Source organism: Adiantum capillus-veneris, chromosome 12 (assembly GCF_014529385.1).
Source record: "Adiantum capillus-veneris isolate H3 chromosome 12, ASM1452938v2, whole genome shotgun sequence".
Taxonomy (NCBI): domain Eukaryota; kingdom Viridiplantae; phylum Streptophyta; class Polypodiopsida; order Polypodiales; family Pteridaceae; genus Adiantum; species Adiantum capillus-veneris.
Window position 1 is genome coordinate 8,070,554 of NC_140942.1, and position 24,318 is coordinate 8,094,871.

Consider the following 24,318-nt stretch of genomic DNA (forward strand, 5'->3'; position numbering starts at 1 on the left):
ATATCTAGCAACTTTCACTGCACTACGATTGCACAAGGAGATAACTTCGTGTAGAGTAATCTTCAACACACAACATAAATAAATCTTATACAAGACATATACCTGGTGCGTTTCTAATTCTATTGGCTGGAATCTTCTAAGGTTCCCTCTGAACGATGCAGTCTCCAAAATTCGTATGCCCAAAGGAGATCAAACCCGTGACTTGCAGCACGAAGCATAGCTTTCTGAGCCAAGCCTACTCGCCGTGGAGGCTCTTGTGCACTCTGTGTCATGAGAAATCTTTATTTTTCTTGTCAACCTGCTCCCTCCCGCCTGGCTTGCTTCCCTCTCGGCCCTGCATCGCGCTAGGGTTGGGAGCCGCCCTGCCTGGCTCTGCCGTTGACTTCCTCCTTCGCTCTTGCTACACGCCGTTGCTTTCTGCTCGCCGTCTATGCTATTTGATCAGATAGAGAATCTTTGCAAGATTTTGCGTATTTCGCTATTTTCTGAAATGAGGTAGGACATACTACTAGTAGCTCAAAAGTTACCACATTAATGCGGTCCAGTTCTCAAATGAGTGCAGTGTGTGTGCACATCAACAGAGACTCTTTAGAACACTCTCGAGTCTCCATGGAGAAAAACATGTAGAGACAATTTGTTCTTTTTTTTTTTCCCTTTGCTCCACCAAATTGAGTGGGTGTATGTATTAGATACTTGACGAAATGTACAAAGCATCCTCAAACTCGTAACAAGCCTTGAGGTATCTATTGACCATTCCAAATTACAAAGGGCATCCCTAGGCTAGCCAACATCCAATATCACCCATCAAGGTGGAGGGAATAGAATGATTCTTGTCGTCCTAGTTCCTTCTATTTCCAAGGGAAGAAATCATTTTTATGATTTCTCGGATAATCTCCTTGAAGCTCGCTATTGTGCAGTCATTTTGGAATACTTAACTATTTGTGCGAGATCAGTATCGTTTGACTTTTCATCACCATCCCTCAAAAAGCAGATCATTATCGTAGAACCCTATCTTCTAGGTCCTTTGGACCCATTTGCATATCTTTCCTACTAGGCCATAGATCGTCGGATATCCCTTGAATAAGTGAGAGAGGTCCTCACTTGCCTTTTTATACCCCAAACACCTATCCCAATACCTTTGGCCAAGACCTTCACTCATGTCGGCAAAGCCCCCCACAACACCTTCCACAAGTATATCTTCATCGAGGATGGCCACTGTGGATTCTAGATATTATTTGTAACCGTCACCCATTTTGCTTCAGGCCATTGCAAGCCCCATTGTTTACTAAGAGGGGAGAACCAATCAGTCTTGAACGTTAAAGTGTAGTATATACTCTTGCTTTGTGGATTACCGCAATGCCTGTGTTAGGGCCATATCCATGTTTTTCACTCGAGATTCGACTCGCAAAAAGACATCACATGCTTTCCCAGTCCTTCAATAGCCCTGCTCACCAATAGTCTTTCAATGTCATTCAAGTGAAACTGGGTAGCCGGTTGGTCTGTTTCTTTCTAGCTCTTATTGTTGACATCTCAGAAATGGGCCAGACCTTTGCTATTCACCATTATGGTAATTTTTCTCCAATATGGATTCAAGAGTGTGACACTTACTTTGGGTAGGCAAGGGAACGATTTTGTTATGGAACTTTGAAAATATCTGTTTAACTCTCCCCATTCCAAGGCCTCCGTTGCTTTGTTACACTTCCGCATCAACTCCCCTTTTGTGCTACCTAGTGGCAAGGTGGACCATTGAGGGGCTAGTAATTTGTCATGAGCTTCTATCCCTTTCCATTGCCTCCCTCAGGGAGTCAAGCTTAGTCTTGTCCATCATATCCTTCATCATAATAGCCCATGCCTGGTTCTGCATGGTGAATGATACCACAAATTTGGCACATTTGGCTTCTGCATGAATAGTAGGGTTGAGTAGCCCAATACCTCCTTGCTCCACTCGCCTAGCGATCGACTCCCATTGGACCACTGCCAATGCAACGAATCCTTTGTGTTCTTTTTCCACAAGAATCTTTTACTAGTTTTAAGAATTCTTTCCAGTTGCACTTGGCCATTTTCAGGATCGGTCAAGTGAAGGCGATATACGAGAGCATGAACGAATTGATCACTTTAATCCTGCTCGAAAAGGGAAGTAACACATACCCCAACCTTCGCATCTTGCCCCTTACTCTGTCTAAAACCCACTGCATGGAGTCTTTGTTTGTGTGTTATGTCAACCCCAATGGGGCTCCCAAGTGTCGGAAGATCTTTCCTTTTATCAAAATTTCTCCTCCACATAAACGGATCATTTTTTGAAAGTGAGATCATTCTTGACTTCTCATTTCTACACTTCGATCCTGAGATAGTGGCAAAAGTGTGCACAATTTCCAGGGCCTTCCTGATTACCTGAGGGAAAGCTTTCAAAAATAAAAGGGAATCGTCCGCATAGAGCTTCACCAGGACTTGATTATTATTGGGTAAGGCAAGCCCTTGAATTTCCCCTCTCCTAGCCATTAGGAAGTGAATTTTCCCTCTCATAGCCATTAGGAAGTGATGAGTTATAGGAAGGCCTCTTTATTTGGTCGTTCAAGGATATGCTTAAATCTTAAGTCAAGTTTGACCAAGCCTAAAAGAGTGGGCAAAAAGACCTATGTTGGGCTTTTAAAAAATGTCATTTTTATATTTTCTTTTTGGAAATAAATAATTTTAACCCAAAAGAGAGGCGAGTAAATGAATTTTATAATATACATTTTTGAATTTTAAACTGTCTGTATTTCACCTTTGTCCTCTCTCTCTCTTTCTCTTATATATAAACCTCTCTCTCTCTCTCTCTCTCTCTCTCTCTCTCTCTCTCTCAAATCTCATTAAAAGAAGCACTTTTCAGTCCTCTCCCTACTAGAAAAGCAAACTTTCACATTCTCTCACTGCATTCTTAGTAGCGGCTAACACATGCTACACCGATTATGTACCAAGCTAGGGATGTGCTATTGATGTGCACAATATTTCCTATACACATTGTATAAGGTCTTGCGCTCATTTAGGAGTTCCAATTTGTATAGACTAAGGTTAAGGGATTAATTCAATGGTAATGCATAGTGACTTGAGATCCATGCTTATAAAAGAGCCCTATGCTAAATGATAAGTCATTTTTGGGTGAGCTCTCCTCTTTGTAGAGTCGATAGTCATGAGGCTTATGGGCTTTCCATGCCCGTGTAGCTCTTGATTTCTAATAATAAAATGCACTTTCTTTCTTATTAATCTTCTTTGCTTTTTATTATATGTATGTGGGATTGTATTAGTGTGATTTTAGATCTCTAATCCCTTTTTAATTAATCTCTTCTATCCACACCCTTGGCCATGGTGTGTGAAGGCTATGCCTTCTCTTTCTCTTTCCGGAAAGTGTGTGATTAGTGTGTGTGCATGCATAGTAGCATTGAAGTGATGAATCGGAATTGCCACACTAATGCAAAGTAGACATGTTAATTGCATGCTTGTGTGTGTGTGTGATTAAGAGTTGTGACTAGGGTGATTGATGTGAAGGTAATTTCAATCACATAATTATGTGCAAAGTGATTAATAATTAGGATTGTGTGTTTGATTAGAGAAAGACCCTTCCATGGCTCTTCTCTATGATGAAAGAAGGACCCCTTGAATCTTCTTACTCATTGTGTCTGATGACGCTCACACGTTTCATTGTGATGTTCCCCTGTCCTAGCCGGGTGATGCTCTCTCCGGATTGATGATTTTGTCGGAGTTATCACTAGGCATTTGCTTTTTGACTATTATGACTCCCAAAGTCCCACTGAGTTTCAAGTGTGAAAAAAGTGTGGGACATTACTACCTGTGACAGTCTGTTGATGATATTTTTTGTTACCAGATTCTTTTTGCACATGGTGCATTTTTTCTCGACGCCTATGGTTCATTAGGCATTTGGAGTAGCCAAGGAACGGAGTGCTCACACTATCAAGCAAAAGCAATGTACTTCAAAATTACCTGTCATGGAGGTGGAAGGAAGAGAAGCAATTCTCTACATGAGATGTTCAATTGGTTCTACAGAGTTTTAGCGGGAAGAGAGCGGAAGAAGACTAGAGTGTAAAAAAGTCTAACATGCAGAATAACGAAAGTGGTTAACGTGAGGCGATCTCAATCGTATCATGCTTCGACGTGCAAAAGATCGGTTTTGATGATGGTTGGAGACAAGACGACAAAATGACAGACGTTGGACAAAAAATTGATAAATATTTGACACTGACCGTTTCTATTGTAAACATGCATTGTAATGTCAAGTGATTTTTTGACGGCACAAACAGTGGTTCCGTGCATGAATTTTCATCTACTTTAGAGTTTTTTAAAGATTTACTAAGTTTTTAATTTAAAAGAAACTTTAATGGCTATATAAGTCAAAACTCACAACTTGTAGTTCATTGCTCATTTGCACGTTCTAGGAGATCATCTTGAGAGCACACACTCATATCTTACACCACATAGACGATACATAAGAGCAAACCACTATGCACACCAATCCCACCACCACCACTCACACCAAAGTAGATTTGCAACCAGCAGCTCATGCTGAATTTACCGCTTCAAATCGAAAACCTCAACCACATGGATTAGCCAACACCACAACCCGCTCCACATGTCCAACAACCTTCCCAACCTTCGAATCAAGAGGATCAAACCACCATGCGACACATTTTTGGTGATCTAGCACCATTAAATCATATCAACCGCACACCTCTGTCGGATCCCCCACCAATCTCATCTCTACAGAGAGCCACAAGAGAAACAAGAACAAGTGAAGAAGAATATGGAGGCTCGCTTCTAAATCAACAGGTTTTACCTGTTGTCACAACATCTGTAGCTCAAGCAACCGCCACAACTACATCGCGGAGATTTGGCCACGGATCAAACAAAAAGTGATCAAGGTAATACCATGTGATCACGTTTTAGAAGTGTGAGAAGCCAAGAGATTGGAGAGAAATGAAGAGAGACAAAAGAAAGAGGAAGCTGATAGAGAAGCACACAGAAAGATGGAGGCAGAGAGAAGACAAAGGGAGCAGGAGGAGTGGAAGAGAGCCGAGGTTGAGAGAGCCCATCTGACTAATTTTCAAGCACGAGCAGAGGCAGAGGCAAAGACAAAGAATAAGGTGGCAGAGATTAGAGTCCGAGCTTCCCAACAAGAAAAAGTTGGGAGGCTCCAAGCCTTTGAAGATTACCCAGAGAGCAAAACAATGTGCAAAGAAGAAGAAAGACAAGATCACACCCAAAGAGTAGTGGGCCCTGCAGGAGAGGAGGACAAAGCATAGAAATGACACTCTTCAATGGGCCAAGCAACGAGTTCCTCCACCACCGCCAACAACACAAAAGAAATGGAGATGGAGGGCGGGAACAATGGCTTTGCAGGAGATTCGGAAGTATCAAGAAAGCACTGCACCGATCATACCAAAAGCAGCCTTCTCTCGGGTGGTGAGAGAGAGATAATGGATGAATATAATGATTTTATAACCAAGATACGACGTGCTACTTTATTGGCCCTACAGGATGTCGTCAATTCAGCACTCACGGTTCTCAACTGGATACATTGTGGCAACTCTTAGCGGATTTAGTAGCCATGGTTCCCTCGCAATCACTTTGCAAAATGAAGGGTGCCTACATAAGAATTAGTTCATCTTATATAACCTCTCTTTAAGAGATTTGTAATATTTTCATATAATATCAAGGACCCTTATTTCTACCATTTGTGCATTTTTTAACATTGATTATGCACATTGTGTTCTTTCAGTATTTGTATATGTCAAGTTGTTCAACTTAAACTCCCTACCACGATCACACACTCTTGGCGCCTGGGAAACATCGCCCTTGAAGTTCTGTCAAAACTGAGCAATGGGGGGACCGTATAAGGGTGGTGGGCCACCCATGATGCACGGCGGAACCTGATGGGATTCGACATCGCAAAAAAATCCTTGTGTGCCACGATACGCAAGGAGCAGCTTTGACCAGGTAGCTCGAATCCCAGAGAGGAGGAGGTTCCCCTAATGTCGAGATTGAACATCAGATTCTTTTCAGATCTTATAAAGTGTGTACTAGAGTAGTTGGGACTCCCAAGTGTAGAAGGAAAGCAGAGATATACCTAAGACCTTGCATGCTCTCTGTGTGTGTGTGCGTGCGCGCGCGCATGCGTGCGTGCGTGTGCTAGGTCAAAATTGCTCCATCCACGTCGTGGCACATATGGATTTCTTTTGCGTCGTCGAACCTCATCGAGCGGCGTTGTGCATCGTGGGCGTCCTGCCACACTTGTATGTCCCCCCTGGCCATCGAGAGTTTTTGTGGTGGCATTTCATGCACGCGTTGCGATAATGAAGATAATTTTTTTTTCGAAGTACAAAATGTTGGCAAAATACAGAAGAAAAGACAAAAATATTCTTTATTGCTTTGGGAATTACATCATGATTGGTTAGTTTTTTGCAAATTATATCTATGGGTATAGGGAAAATGGCTGACCTAATACCAAGGGTTTTTACAATTTCATTTGGATTTGTCACCCCTTGACCTACGCTTAGGGCCTAGTGGGAGAGATCTGACCTAGGGTTCTTGCCTACTATAAAAGTATACAAGGCCGCCTCGCGATCCACCAATACGCATTTGTTAGCGTTAAGGGTGAGGGAATCTTTGGCAAGGATGGCACTTAATGCTTTGCACTTGAACAACTTTGCAGTACCATGCTTGGAGAACTTTGTGTGAACAACTCGAAGAATCGATGGTCCCAAGCGGCTTAGGTAGTGCCACAAGGAGCTATCACTGCCCATGGGCATGTTGCGAGAACCTCTAGTTTGCATTGTGAACTTATCAACATTGATGGTATGCGATCAGCAAGGACTTTAACACTTGTTTTAAGGGAACATAGACAATCATTTTAAAGGAATTTAACACTTGTTTTAAGGAGACATAGACAATAATTTAGGTTGAAATTTGTTTATCTCAGTTTCTACATCCATGTTTTCAAGATGTTTCCTCGTAAGGTCGATGATGGAGTGATCATCTGCACCCATAGGAATCAACGGTTTGTGTAGATGGAAAGCGCTTTCTAGGACGCTTTCATAAAAGGAGGCACATGATTTTATCTCCCCTAGGGTAGTTGCCACCATTTGCACCAGCTTCTGTTCGTTTTCATTGAGAGGAAGGAAGGGTTTGCTCGAAGACTTTGGTCTTCAAAGTCAGTTTGAAATTTGGCCATCTCTTCCTTTCCACTTGGATCCTTCATGCCCGCATAGATAGCAAACATTGAAAGAGACTCATCAAGTTCTCTGAGTCCTAATGTTTTAGCAATGTTGTCAAGGAGCAAAAATTAACAACCCTCCCCACCACTGCATGCAAAGTGGGAATTTGGAGGTTAGGGACTTTCTCCAACACCTCATCTCCCTCTATCATCCGATCTTCCTCCTTAGTGGAGCTGGGATCTTGCAAGAGGATGAGTGCCATAGATGCTTCAATCTTCTCATAAAGCTCTTTGATAACTTCATTTGACTCCTCCACAATGGTCACAGGGGGTTTCTTGCTGCCCTTTCCCTTTGATTTTTCCTTCTACATGTCCTCAATCACAAGTAAGACTAGAACCATGTCCCAAGAAATGAATTGGGTGCCTATGCACCCCATGCCCAAGTCTATGAGGTCATCCTTATCCTCTGTCCTGTAGTCCCATTCAGTGAGACCTTTAACAAACCTCATCAAGCAAAAGCAAAAGTTTTTGTTGACCGCATAGGGGTGTTTGAGGTAATCCACTGCAACCGCGCCGTGTCGGATCCCTCGAACACTATGGCATATTCCTCCATGTGTTGCACCATGTGGTCAAGAAAGTTTTGAATTCCTCTGCATGCAGGTTGGCAGTGGCTTGCATGTTGATCATCCCCTCAAACACACCAACTAGTTCGTGTGATGGATCTGCAAGGCCGACCTTTTCCAGTTGTGCAAGAAATGCATCAGAAAACGTTGCCATGGGTTCGTTCATGAAGAAGATGGCAAGAGAGCTTAGAGTTAGAGTTTTGTGAATGTGAGAAATGAAGTTTAAAAACCTAAAAAAAGTGATTTCTATACCCAAGGTCACTTTTTTAAAAGCACTTAAAATTAACGTCAAATTAACTTAAAACTATAGTTTTTAACAAAATCATGTGACAAAGCAACAAAAGACACTGAGGTTGAAGGCATTCGCATTCCAAATCAATGCAATGGCACATTTCAAAATCTTGAACAAGTTGAAAATGAACAAATACGCTCGGAAACGAGATTGGAACACACTATATTTATTAATGGTAGCAAGATTTGCATCCATTACAAGATTCTACAAAAATACATCACAAAAATGCAATGTTCTCACATAAAAAGTTTTTTTTGGACCAAACAACCTTGTCGTTGATTACAAAGAGGTATTGCTTGGGTAATGTATATATGAGATTAAGATACTCGCAAAGATGACTAAGGTGCTAGTCTCTTCCCTTCCAGTGGTGTGCCCGAGAAGCCATGTGTCTCCTTGAGACCTTGTGTGCACCTCTTGAGCTGGGCTGCATTGTCACCGATATCAATCATTTGTAGTCGATCGTCACCCTACATCCACTGTCGTCTTGTACATTGTTGCATGAAATGGAGTCAAGAACACTTCTAGGTCATTGAGTACCTGATGACACCATGGGAAATAGTAGCACAACCTGCAAACAAACACTTATGATTAATCTATGTACATCCATGTTCTCAGTTGTATAAAGAGCAAGATTAGAAGGTAAACAAAGATGGTTAATGCCATTTACTGCTATGCTATTCCACCTGCAAGTTGGATTAATTGGGAAGATGATGTAGAGAAGCTATAGAGGGAAGTAGGTCCACTCTAGAGAGCTTAACAAAGAAGGAGTTAGAAACCTCTTGAGGAAAGAAAAAGGGAAGATCTAGCAGAAGGATATGCTGCAGATATTCATCTTTAGGTCGGGGTGTGTAGTAAGGTTCATAGAGCAATGGAGATCTTTATCAAGAGGTAAGCTTGAGGAGAATGCATCAAGCTTGAGGAGAGAAAGGAGGCTCAAACTTCTACTGCAGAGCTTTCTGGGAGGGAAAAGTGACATTAAGGCAAGAGATGCAACTTGCAAGGTGGAGTGAAGAGAAGTGAGACATGGTACAAAAGAGAGAGAGGGAGGGAATTATCAACACGTTTTTGGAGGGACCCCCTTTTAGGAGAGATGGGGAAGAAATTGGCAGCCACTAGAGAGAGAAAGGATTGGTTTTTACCCCAGCTTTTTAGAGAAAAGTTTAGGTTTTTGAATTTATAAGAGATCTTCTCTATATATTTCAAAAAAGAGTACAAGTTTGATCACTTACTTTTAGGCCCTGCCATACCCACCATTTTAGTCCACATGACATCCACCCATTTGCCCCTTCCATTATCTCATTTTTAATCCCATGGCAAATAAAGAGACACCCTTAGACCCCATTCCCTTCCTGATGACTAGCTTCAAGCATTATAACCAAAGGGTGAGAGCCAATAGCGAATAGTAGCAAGCCAATGGACAACCTTACTTGATTGACCTTTTGACTACGAAATCACACATATTTCTATTGTTAAAAAGAATCTTAGAATGGATTCAGTGCTAAGGGTGAGAACCAACCAACATATTTGTGGGCAAAATCCCAAAAAGTTCATAGCATCTTCAATGAAGAACCATGTGATCCGGTCATAGGCTTTGTCCAAGTCAAGCTGGAGGAGGATGCACTGTTGCTTGGTGATTTGACAATAATCTTATAAGGCACTGACATCATATTCAATTAGGAGCAGCAAATGTGTTTAGGAATTGGTTTAATGAGGCCTCTTTTTACGCTTGCATCCAAGTCACCTTTGAGAAGGGATTTGTTAGCCATGCTTGTGATCACGCCTTAATATCCTTTCAAAATTCTTCAAAGAACTTTGTTATTATCCCATCCCAACTAGGGGACTTCTCCTTGCCTAGAGCTTGGAGTGCTAAAGAACATTCATCTTCAGTAAAAACCTTCTCTAGCCGGTGGGCGTCCGTGTGAGATATTGTCTTCTTAATGCTCTCAAGAAGAGTTGCTCTAGCTTTGTCCACTTCCTGTGAGAGTGGGCCTTTGGTTGACCTATGATTTGACCTAAGTAGTCCAACATCAGCTTAGCCATTTCATCTTGGTCGTGCACTGCATTTCCTTTCCCATCTATGAGCGATTGAATAATGTCCCAATTCCGCTTCACTTTTAGGGCCCTAAAAAATTGCGCTTGATTGGCAGCCTCTGGTTGAAGATAGGTCTCTCCAGATGGTAGGCATGCCTTCATAACCTCCTTGAGTTGTTGATCACAGTCGCTTTAACTTCTAGCCACCTTTTGTGCTACACTTCGGAGGCCGACCCTTCCCTTTTCTTAGTGGTTAGCATATCCCATTCATCTTTAAGGTGCTTCAGGCACCCCTTGCGAGCCTTTTTCATTCTAGGGCCTTCACTTTTCAACTTTTCATTGCCTTTTTAATACCCTTGGAAAAGTGTTAATTGAGCCGACGTCAATTAACAAGAGCTGCTAAAGATCGAAGCCTTATGAATGCACATCGAAGATGAATATGAAGAAGCAGTGAAGATTGGAGTTACACACTTTTCACATTTTTCCAAAATGGCCATGTATTGTAATTTTCCGATTTATTTAGCCATTATGATAATTGTAACGTGTTACGGGCTCAATAAGAGTTCCAAGGTGTAAAGCATAGGTCAGTCAGTGTACCTAGGTTGCAGATACAATAAGTGTGGAGCCTCAAAGGTCTTGGGCACCGGACATTACACATTTTAGACCTTGGCTAAGGTATAAAAGCCAACTTCGTAAAGATTTAATTAAGTTTTGTATAATGAAATACACAATGTGAGCTAATGGCGCTCATTTCTCTCCTTCTCGCGCTTCCTACTCCCTCCCCGGTTGTCACATTGCAGTTGCGTTGCAACCGCAAGTAAGAGCTCTACGCATTGACGTAAACATTTCACGGTATTTTGTAGCTTTTGGCGTCGTCGACCCGCGGCCTAATTTCATCATAATTAGGAATATACACTTCAAAATAAAAGACTAAGCATAGACGGGACATTGGGGCATCATTGCTAAGCATTTATATGCATTCTGTGTTGAAAACGACTAGGTCAAAAATCCACTGCTGTTAATAATCGCGATTTTTTCACTTGACCTAAAGTGGGATTTGAGACAATAAGCATGTGTGCTTAGGTCTTATAAACATGTCCTAGAAGTTTCATTACGTTTGGATGACATTTGATGCTTTAACGGATGTGATTTGTTTGCTGATGAGCGATTGGCTTTTGGTGATTTCAGTCATTTGAGTGTAGCTTGAGCTAGATGCGAGTTGTTTGTGGTTTTCTAAGAGATTGACAATGTCTTGTAGCCTTTATGCACTAGTTGAGTCAGCTTCGTCCCATGGATTGACAATTTATTTATGGTTCTCGCTATGTCTGCAATAAGATAGGAGTGAGGTTAGACACCCGTCCCACAACTCAAAGCTATCCCAAGCTTTAGGATTATCCTCATCAAAATCAACAGTGAGATTTCTCAAAGCTTTTTTGGTCAGGCTTCTAAAGACAGAGTCTTTCTAGAGATGTTGGTCCGCGGTAAGCAACTTCTTTGACCCTTTAGAGTGATGTCCTTCTCCTTTGACTTTTCTAATCTTCATGTACATCGACAAGTGATCCAACAAGAAATTAAGGGGGGCCACCTTCATCTCAAGAAGCAACGAATTTTAGTCGGCTTGATGAGAACAATAACATTTGTCAAGACAAGACGTTGTGTCGGCATGTTACAGACTTGTGTAAGTAAAGCCCGGCGTGCTGTTTCATGGTCCAATCTCCACACATATCCACAAGAGCCCATTTCTCACACAAGATCAGTCATTTAGTTTTTTTCAACCCTGCTAGGAAACTTGAGGAGCTTGTCCTGTCCTTTCCCTCATCTACCATATTAAAGTCTCTGAAGAGGAGCCATTCCCCTTTAATCGGAGAATCTTCGAGGTTCGCCCAATTAGCCCTCACTCCCAGATATCTCCCAAAGGGGTGATTTAATACCACCTTAGGCTCCAAGTCTTCAAAGTGCATTTTTAGTGGCTATGGAGAAAGTGGTGAGGTGGGTTATCATTTGTGGGATAAAATTTCTCGTAAAATTATCTATAGCAGTGATGTGATATTCAATGAGAAGAAAATGCATAAAACTCCTCCCAGGTAGGTTGAGGTGAGAAGAGTTACATCTAAGGATATTATGCCACCTATGAGAAAAGTGTACACATTGATGCTTTGAGTAGCTCGGACCATGAAGAGAGTAGTGGTAGTGAAATGCTAGTGAGAAAGCTTATTCTTTATGCATAGCCCGATGCATCAAGAAGGTTAGCAAGGATTTTTTGGTTTCTTGAGAGGTTTGTTCCAAATCTAGATTACAATGTTTTGATACATTGTGGTGGGCCCTTTTGTTATGGAGGCTATGTTACATGATGCCAAGCTTAAGTGAGAAAGTGCTATGAAATCAGAGATGGATTTTTTGAAGAAAAATTAAACTTGGGACTTAGTGCCTTTAACCAAATGGAAGAATGCTTTGCTATGTAAATGGGCCTACAAGTTGAAGATCATACCCAATGATGGGAAGCCAAAGTTTCCAAAGGTTCAAGTAGAAGCAAGCATATATTTTCATGAGTTTTTTCTTCCGGTTGCCAAGATTCCTACCTTATGGGTAGTATTTTCTTTTATTGCCAAAGAGGACATAGATTTGGTCCACTTGGATGTTAAGACAATGTTCTTACATGGTAATATCCATTAAGACAATTACATGCAACAACTAGAGGGTTTTCTTGGAGCGAAAAAGAAAATTTGGTGTGAGCTTAATTAAGAGAAGGCTTTATGGTTTGAAGCAGGCGCCACGAGAATGGTATCATAAGTTTAATGCTTTTATAAAGTCTCAAGGGTATACACAGGGAAAATTTTATCATTGTCTCTACAAAAATATGAGAGATACCTCTTTCCAAGGGTCTATGTACAAAATACACAATTTACTCTTTAACACGATTTTAAATATACAATTTCAATATATACCAGAGTTGCGGAAGCGTTTGCATAGGGGAGGAGTTTAGGCCATGAGCTAGACTATATCCAAAGGCACCTATCAACTAGTACTACCTCTAAATGGGTGATATGAATGAAAGTATACTCAAGAAAATAACATTGTGGAGGGTGAATATAAGTGTACACTGCATTGCGGGAATAGGGAGAGAGAGAGAAAAGTGGAGGATGAAATAGAGTGTGCAGAGACATATGAGAATGACAAAAGAAAATCTTTAAATGATCCATCTAAAAGAAACAGAGATCAATCGGCCCACCCATCCACTTTTGCTCTACTATGGACAAAGAGAATTTCACTTCACCGGGAGCGAGCTAGAACACCTCCAACCTAAAGGCCGCTTCGCCTCACTCCATGAACCCGAGCTCTGAAATGATCCCAAATACCAGCAGGTGGTAGGGTATCAACACCAACCATACCAGTTTATGCGCCATGTCTCTTCAATGCCTAACATCGGGTGTTTAGGCAAAGCAAAGGGAAGATCCCCAATGTGTTGGCCACGTAGGTCATTCAACCCTCGACGCACTAACCGTGTAGATGAGCCTAACAAAAAAGAAGACCTAGGAAACACCCTCGATCGAGCAAAGCCCCAAGTCATCAACCCTTTTGTCTAAGGCTAAGCGATGTAGGTGATCCTAGTCTTGGAGCGACGCTGCCATGAGAAACATAACACATGAGTCCAAACACAATAGCATCTTCCATATGCACAAATAATCTTCTCCAAGAAGTCAGACTGTAAAGGGTCTCTACCCTTACATGTCCACTATGAACCATCAAAACCACTTTATGTCCCAGTCCAAAAATCATAAACCATAATCCAATCATAACATAACTTTGGCACATAACATGGCTGCAAAAATTTTGGCTGTTTAACCATATCCACAAAAAAGATCCAAGAGACACACTGGCTTCCATAATAATAAATCACAATCATAATCCATGAGGTATCTCAACCTTGGACCATAAACCATATTCCATAGTGAATCGACTCCCACACTTGGAGTTTGACATATCCACTGCAATCAAACTGAGTCCATACATATGGTCCTTAAAATATGAACCCATAAAATAAGTCCAACCAACAACTAAACATGAATTAAAATCCAATTTTGACAATACCCAACCATGCATAAGTGATACATTATGGCTGCACCTCACCCCCCTAGCACATAGAGCTAGTTTTTAACTTAGAAGGGTGGAAAGCAGCATACATATGCACATGAGGCATCCACATCCATCTGTGATGTTCCATACATCATATGACATCATTCCATCAACATAAACATGATGCAAAACAGCTCCGCCACTTTAATCAATCATAAACCATAACTTCACATTTTTACGAAAAACAACTTTTTGCCATTTTTGGCATAACACGTAAATGAAAGTACCAATGCATCAAGCTCAGATCCATAATATAGACTAATAACTTATCACATCACTTTGCCTATCATGCAACAAACTTAATACAAAAAGAAAGCCACTTTATTCATATCTGTGCGTACGGTTCGGGTTGACTAACCATATACCCTCATATAAATTTATGGACATCTAACACTTGCAATCAACTCACCAAAACAAACCATAAATCATATATAAACAGTTCGACCACCTCACGACGTCATATGGTACTCCCCCTTGCTAGCACCCTTACACGCGTAAGTAAACCCGATCATCGAATAGTTAATAACTTGCACTCACGAAGTGATATCGGAGACCTAAATACATTTATAAATTTTAATCAAGATTTTTAGCTGGATAAGTGGGTTTTCTCATCCAATAAATCTTTATAATGGTTCTCCGAGGAGCCCGGGGTGACCGTGTAGTGGGCAACAAGCTGTGTTTTGACATAACTCTTAGCTCATGTGGGATTTTCACGTGACACACAAGAGAGAAAATGTTATAAATAATGTGTTTTATCTCTAATTTATAGGGTTCTGCCCAATTCATAACGCTTTGTGACATATCATTAAAAAAATGTTCCTACCGTCTACGTGATGTGAAACAAAAAACGCGTTTTATGTACACACGTGACCAAAAACACATCGTGTGCATAAAGAATGTGCTAAAAATGATGAAATAAGCATGGAGAAACTTCATACAAACTCCGCAAGTCCATACATGCAATTGTATACAAAAAAGAAACCATCGAGAGAAAAACGACATAGAGAGAGAAAGAAATGACGGATATGGAGTTTAGAGCTTCTCACCATACTGTAGGATTGATTGAAGACTATTGAAAGGCCACTTGTTTTTTGCCACAAGAGAGAGGTGATGAGAGCTATGTAGAGGTTTTCACCACGAAAGCCGTCGAAGAGCACACACCGTCAAAAGAGAGAGGAGATAGTAAGCAAGTAGGGAGAGAGAGAGAGAGAGAGAGAGAGAGAGAGAGAGAGAGAGAGAGAGAGAGAGAGATTATTCTTCTTCTTCTTCCTGCAAACAAGAGAGAAGATCTTATGGAGATATTGCACCACTCTTGGAATCTATGTTTTTTATTTTTAGAAGAGACCCAAAATTTGGAGATCTTACAAAATAAATCTATGGATTGTATAAGTTTGTTCCTCTATGTGGATGTCATGCTTATTCACTGGGAAGGACAATCTTGAGGTATATGCATTGAAGTTAGAGTTGTATGAGAACTATGACATGAGGGATTTGGGTGCAGCAAACCATACTCTTGGCATGTGCATTATGCGATATAGGTCAAAGAGGATCATTTACTTGTCACAACAAGACTATGAATGTACTGAAGCATTTCAATATTGGGGTGTGTGTGTGTGTGGGGGGGTGGTGAGCTGTTATCTACTCCATGGCCTCCATATGTGAAACTGAGCCAAGAGGATTGTCCCAAATTTGATGAAGAAAAGGTTGAGATGGTCAATAGTTCTTTTGCATTCACAATTGGTTTTTGATGCACGTCCATGATTGGGACTTGTCTAGATAGTGCATTTGCAGTGGAGGATGTGAGTAGATTTACGTAGAATCCTCATAAGAAAAATATGGAGGTAGCAAAGGAGGGTGTGAACAATAGATGACATGGTTGTGTAAGTTGAGCTTTAGCTCACCTTTTGTTGTCACTCTACATCTAAAAACAACATGTTTGTGAACACAAACAATATTGAATTTATCTCCTCATTGTCCTTGTTCATTTAAACATGGAGAAATATTTTTGGAAAGCTAAGGCCAATTATCCTTGTTTGTAAATAACATGTTGCTTGTGCGAAAATATCATAAAAGGAGCATGTCATTATTTTTTAGTGCAAAGTCTGTTCTGGACTTCTGCAGAATTCATAATGACCAATTTTTGCCAATCACTTGGTTCAAGAACGGAGCAACTATGATAGTTGCATTTATATTGGAGAATACTCCGTTGCTACTATTATATACTACTATTGAGTGTTCTAAGCTAAAAGCATGAGTGATAATGGTGGGTGTTAGGGGTTGTTGATATTAGGCTTTTTAATGTTTCCCAATAGAATCGCCAAATGCTGACATTGAGATGTGTATGTGAAATGCATAGGTGTCAACTAAGAGAAGGGAGTTTGTGGTTGACCTCAACCTTGAAATTGAGGTCTTGGTGGTGATGGTGTGACTTAGAATCGTCGACTATTAATCACAAGTATGGGGAGAACAGAAGCTTGATAGAAGAGAAATAGACATGAACACTCGAGTTAAAGTAAACAAAGATAATGAGCAAAAGACTAGAGCTAGAATAATATCATGTGAAACAGACAAAGCTCAGTGTCCATCAAGTGATTTGTATCTCAAATCACAAAGTTTTCTACAAAGACAAATGAATAGCTTAAGCTCTAGTACGACCAACTTATTCATCATATGTACAACTGAATTAGTTGCTCCCTATGGGAATCTACACATCATCACCAACCATTATGGTATATGCACCTGCTTGCCATAGCTAACTAAAGTTGAGCATATCCCAAATAAAGATCCCCTATAAAATAAATATCCTTTCCTGCAAAAGCTTCAACAAAGTCATCTCAACAATTGGGCCAATGACCACATTTTGAATTGCAACTTTATTTATAGGTTGCATGTCCTATATAGACCTCACTCCACCATTCTTTTAAGCCACTTGTTTGAATAGGATGCATAGGATGGCTCAAAAATCCCTATCTTAATATTCTCATTAAGAGGTTCAACTAAAACTGGTAGATCAAACTTTGGAGCCAGAAGAGGTCATGAGTTCTAAGGAATATGTAGAATAGATTTTAGCAAGCTTTTAGCAAGAAGCAATATTGCTTGAATTTCCCCCAAAAAATCACTTTGATGGATAATCAAAGTAGGTATATTTGGAGAGGCGTCAAAAAAGGAAGTACAAGGTACCAGAACAAAATATGCCATGACATGGGGTGGGAGGAGACACCAAATGATGAGGGTGTGGTATACCTACTCTAGTTGTTGAGTTCTACTTAGTAAAAGTGATAAATCCTCAATGGATAATCTAGGCTGATGGATCATCATATGTTGATCCATCATATGCTGATTTTTATGTAGACTTAATACGCTTATGTAAACATAGTACAAGACTTCTTGCTTGATGCCTTATGTAGCAAGGTCTCCATGTTTAGTCTAGTCCCCATGTATCGACCCATCAAGAATTTATGAGCTTTTGTGTATTGGATATAGGTGTTGATTATGTTAGTGAAATATGGATCATAAAATGAGATGTAATGCATGGGTCCCTCCCCCACCGATCTTACACCCCACTTTGCCACCACTTCTTGATGCATGGTGTTTGAGTTGTTGCACTCTCGCTTGTTTTAAAATTTTCACCATTGGTCACGCATGTCCAAAAATTCTTGTATGTTTTGCTTTGGGATAGGCTTCTTTGCATGTTTGTGTTGGCTCTGCTCCCAATGGTCGAAAGAGACACAAAATATTTCTACTCTCCATCACGTTATCAATCCCACTATTGAATACTGTTCAAACTATGAACCTATCTGCTCCAGCCTCATCCACCATAAACCTTGCAAAACCAGCAAGCCCATACCTGCATTAAATCATTATTGAGTTAGCCCCAAACATCTTTAGGTAACTTGGACCAATACGACGCATTCTATTCACTAGATCAATGCCCGAGCTAGGTCCCCTTGGAGTCATCTTGAATAAGAAACACAAGCATGGCAAGGTCTTGTAATTTTTTGGGACGATCAATATAATTCACTCACAATTGTGAGTTTTGCTAAAAAAAGAAAAGAATAAAAAAGAAACACTTTTTTGATGACCACCCTAACCTCAAATCCTACTCCCATGGATGAAAGAAAAAATAGTTTCTTTTTCAATAGCATGATTTCATCGAACCCATCCCCCATGACACAGTACCCTTTATTCCTTTTGGTGGAGACAATAATGTTTAACCTTGGGAATTTTCTAATCCCAAAAACTACTAAAAAATGGTCACAATACTTCGTCATATTTAAGAAATGTGTACATGGTGCCCTTGGACTCTTCAAGAACCCTAGATATTAGATTAGCCTTAATGTACAATCACCACATATGTTTGTCAAACTTTTCTCACCTTCCCAAAAGTTGGATGCAATTCACAAACAATATTAGCATCGTATTCTATATGGACCTCTATTTACAGTGCAAAAGGAAGTGCTTTCCCTGGCCTTGCATCGACAATGTTGGTAATATTTATTTGGTGAGCCCTCTCCTCATTGAAATCCAAACTTACAAAATTATTGATAGTTGACTTGTAGTTGGTGTTTGCACATTGTCCACAATTGGCTTCATCCATCTCATTGGCTCACTCGTGTTGTCTAGGACATCCACATAGGTTTTTGGTACACATGAAGCCATGCCAACCTCATCTTCACTAGAATGAAGAAGTGTTAAAGTTATAGCATCTCAAGTGAATAGCTCAATGTGATCCCAATATTTATTTTGGCTTTAAGTATTCTTTTACTTCTTTGACAAAGTCTCGGTATGGAAATTTGTTAAGGTGAGTATACAAGCACCACCTTGCCCCCATTGTAAATCATCAATTCATTGCCAAGGTTGGTTGGTTCAGTAGTCTCTCTCTCTCTCTCTCTCTCTCTCTCTCTCATGTATTCTCCCCATTGCTCTAGAGTGGTAGAGAGGGGAAAAAGAAGCTCCCTACAAATGATTTAAACCCATGTGTTGCAGTTCAAATTATCATGGTTTGAACCTATGGGTTGGAGTTCAATTCACGTGCATCTAGCAAGGAACTAATTAGACGTATCTAGAACACTACGAACGAGTGCACGAACCCATTGTCGTTGGTCAGATTATGGACATGATGTGTTTCAAAGCTCATTGTCTAAGAAATTTTGGACGTGATGTGTTTATAGTTCACAAAGGGGGATTGCTAGACGTAGCTTGGTCTACAATTCAATTTTCCATGAGGCAAACATTGCTCAAGATGGAATTTTTCTATTGTAAAAAGATTGGTAAAATCATAACCAAAGTGTATCTAGTGGAGTGTACAGTTGCTAGGGTGACCATGGTAGCTTCTTCATCGACTTGGTCTTCCTACTCATGTCCACTATGAGCTGCATAGAGGGTGTCAAAGTTATAGCATCCAAAGTGAATAGCCAATGTGATCCCAATATTTATTTTGGCTTTAGGTATTTAGTTTACTTATTTGTCAAAGTTTGGGTAGTAGGGAAATTTGCTAAGGTGAGTATATAAGCATCCACCTTGCCCCCATATCCAATTTGCTAAGGTGACTATATAAGCATCCACTTTGCCTCCATTGTAAATCATCAATTTAAGGTTTGTTGGTTCAACAATATCTTTCTCTCTCTCATTTATTCTTCCCATTGCTCTATGCTTCCACATCATTGTCTAACATCTCAATAAGGAACCATGAAGCAAGCAATATACATTGTTGCCTACATCCCATTACACCTTTAGTGTTGTATACCACCATTGGCCATCCCATGGATACAAGAAATAATCGATAGCAATACGACATTAGGTGGCAAAAGACTCTAAAGATAATACAAGCTAACTAGGAGCTTCCCATCCCCAAAGTGGATTGCTTTGGAAATATTGTGACCCTCACTAGTACACTCAATGATACCCTCCATGCACAAGAAATATAGCAACGCTCAAGCACCAATGCTTTGAGTGGGGAATTTCAAGTTTTGAGTTTGCAAATCTCTGTAAATCTCTTACTTCTTGCTTTTGTAATATAGTTACTTCAAAATTTTATTGGTCTATCTCCAACAACCCTCATTTCTTTGTGCTTGTGCTACTATGAGATTGCTTTGATCCACCAAGATGACAATGGTAACTCGATCCCCTTTTCTTGCATGCATGTCGTTTCTCTGTGCTTGTGCTACTATGGGATCACTTTGAGCCACCAAGATGACAACGATAACTCCATCCCCTTGTGTTTATCCCCAATCATAGCCAGCCACTACGCAATCAAAATTTAACCTTTTGAGTTTGAAAATCTCTGTAAATGTCTTACTTCTTGCTTTTGTAATATATTTACTTCAAAATTTTATTGGTCTATCTCCAACAAACCTTATTTCTTTGTGCTTGTGCTACTATGGGATTGCTTTGAGTCACCAAGATGACAATGGTAACTCCATCCCCTTTTCTTGCATGCGTGTCATTTGTCTGTGCTTGTGCTACTATGGGATCACTTTGAGCCACCAAGATGACAACGGTAACTCCATCCCCTTGAGTCTATTCCCAATCACAAGACAGACTTTGCCTTGCATTAGGGTATGGCGACAATTTTTTTTGGTGGTTTCCTCTCGCCCTATTATTGCATGTGCTTTTCTTCCAAATTCTAGATTTTTTTTTTTTTGCAAGGAGCTCGATGCCATGTTGCACTAATGTAAGTTGGATGCATGCTTGGAAACAAGAGAGAGGTTTGAGGGCATTGGTGGGTGGGTGGGATTTTGTGCAGATGCACCTACATTAGTAGAGAATTTTTGGGAGAATTTTTCCACCCTGCATGGTGGCAACCTCAGGAAGGTGGCTGTAGGTCTACCCCCTTCTTTTCTTTTGTGAATGATAGGAAAATTTTTCCATGCCTTGAGCTCTTAGATTGTTTATAACTAAGATCATTTCTAAACTTCAGGTCAATTTTTATTAAGGGTGAAATGTCAAGTCTAGAGGAAGATGCCTGGAACAAAAGTGCACAAACCCCAATTGCCTTAGAGACAACATGGGCTCTTCGAAAACAGAGTTTTGGCCCTACATTGGTTGTAAGCAGCCAAAGGGCCCAAGAATAATAAATGATTGAAAATTTTAGGTTTGGGTCCTAAAACTGGCTACTGTAATTTCTAAGTATCTATTCATTTTTTGCATTTTGACATGTTCTAAAGTAAAGCTACTATTTTAAGTACTTTGTGTTTGGATAAACCCAATTTGTGAACTACGAATGAGGCTTATCTATGGGGCTTGCATAAATTGGCTAGATTGAAAGTCGTTAACACCTTAAGGTTTTGGGGTCTAAATGGCTAGACCAATTTGTGGAAGATTGGAGTTAAGTGTGTATATGTAGGAACAATATTGGGATGGGTGACCTCTCAAGAAGATGTTGCCCTCATGCATCTTTAGCTAGTATCAGAGCCATGGTTAGAAGTCCAAGTCCAATCTCTGAGTTTATAAAAAGGGACATGTTGAGGTTGTGAATGACTTCAACCTTTGAGCCAAAGAAAACGGACCATGTTGGCACTAAGGAGGATGGAGTAGAAGTCCCAAGCTTTGTTTAAGGGGAGGTTGTTGGGGTTTATCCCAACTTGTAAACTATCAATGATGCCTAGCTTAAGACTTGCATAGATTAGATAAATCAAAGATCCCTCACACCTCAAGGTTTTGGGGTCTAAAAGGAGAGATTGATTTGTAGAACATCGTAGCTAAGCGTCTATGCATAAATATAGTACTCGGATGGGGGACCTCTTAGGAAGGTGTTTCCCCCATGATTTTTTACACTAGTTGTGTCCCCAAGGCCTTTAAATATGGGGCATTCATTCACCATGGAAACTTCTCATAACATGTAAGTGTGAGGGAAGGGGGCTCTTTGGGAGGTTAGATAAGTGGATAAGTTAGGGGTAGGCCTCCAATAATTTCTTCGGGGAGTATAAATTCTTTCCAAGAACTACACTAATGACACACACACACACACACACACACACACACACACACATAAATTGAGACATTTTTAATTGTAAACAAGCCAACTAGTGCTAGTGAATTACATGTGGTTATCCATTATACAAACCTATAAAGAGAAAAGAGACCAATACGATAAAGGCATTGAGTAAAAAGTTGTACTGTAGAGCTATGATAATTAATACCTTCTTCATTCTATATATAAACATCACATCACCATTCTTGCAATTGTCCCGCAGAAATTGGAATTCCTTCTTGAAACCAATCAAGGAGTTTTTGTGGAGAAATAAATTGAATGATGGTAGACCGTGGCAATGGGGTAAATGGGTGTCTATCGCTAAACCAAAACCTCAAGGAGGGCGTGGCATCCTTGACCCCAACATTCATGACGTGGCATTATGTGAAAAATTCTTTTGCACCCTCGCCATTGGAGATGAGAGCTGGCTATCATGGTAAGGGAAATGGTTATGAAAGCCACATGAGATTTAAAGGTGGTTTTTGGTCAAACATCAATATACAAAATAGACCTCTCTCTCCCTCCAGTGTGAATGCTCAATTAGGTGGATATATTGGGAAGTTTATAGAAAAATGTAGCAAAGCTACAAATACACTCAGGTGGAAGGAATAGATTAGATACTAGAAAGGCACGGCTAGGCATTGGTCTCCGTGGGGCCCCATAGTAAAAGACTTGGGCCTTACTAACCATTGTCTTGAAGACTCCAAGAAGCTTAACAACAAGGGCTTTCACACCTTGGATTCTCTTTGGAATCATCAAAGAGGGGATTGGCAATCCTTGGAACATCTGAAGCTTTGCAACAATCTCTCACTCCAAGAAGAGGTCCTCATCGAAAGATTAATGGGAAAAATCTCAAACCTAACCCTTCCTCCCTGCTCCACACCCCTTGATTGGAAAGCTTGGAAGTGTCTTGGAGAAAGGATTTTTTGCTTGCTGAATACTAAAACTATCTATGAAAAGCTCTACTGTATGGAGGAGTGCTTCGAACGCCTCAACAAGATCTGGTCCAAAAAGTGGACTTCTTGCAAACGGAGTCACGTAGTTGGTAACATTTGGAAGGTAGAATGTGAAGAGAGAAACAAAGTCTTCATCTGGAGAATGCTCTTTGGGCTCATCCCAACGGCAGAGAAAGCTAAAGCTAGAGGTGAAGGTACCTGTGTCAGATATACAAGCACTAGATTGAGACCCCCATGCACCTCTTTCGACATTGTCTAAAAATCAGCCTTCATGGGCACAATTTGCAGAAAGGTCTACACACAATCGAGAACTCCCTTCTTTAGACGCGACCTTGCTATGGGCTCCATACACATTGACAATCTTGATCTTTTGATTGACAAATGCATAGTAAGCGCCATTGTTTTGAGATCTATGTGGCAATCCAAAAATGCATTACTTTTTCAAAAGAAGTGTGATCCTCTTGACACAAATATTGTTTCGGAATCAAGTTGGTATAAGCTCCATTGTATCTGGAACCAAAACTGTAAGTGATGCAAGTAAGATTACTTGGGGGCGTTAGCCCCGTTGTTGTATTCTTTTTTGGGATAACCCTGTGCAAATGATATGCCAAGACTCTTTGTAGCTTTCTATGATTAATGCAAATCTAGCTCAACTGAGCACTTTTAAGATTTTTATATTTTTTTTAAAAAGTTGTAACTTGTACGAAGTCAAGTTTGGACTTTTTTACTTGCCATGAAAAACTACACAAAAGATTATATATTAGTTAAGGGCATAAAATTTTAGTAGTTGCATGTCATATAAGTGTAGAAAGAGGCCGCATTTTTACTTCACATGAGTCATAAATAAGGGGTTTTCCAAGAATCTTATTTAGCATGTCCTTTTCTATAGAGAGTGAATCCTCTACCTCGGAAGTCCTTGGGCCATTATGTATTGAGCTTGTTTCAAAAATGACTTGAGCTCAATTTTTTTCTAGATGATATTTTTTTGGAAAGTTCGGGATCACTACTGTGTCCTACGGTCTCTATGGATCTGTGACTCAATATGTACCAAAAAATGATCACTTTTGGACAAACACTTTGAAGGTAGAGAGAAATTTTTGGCGCTT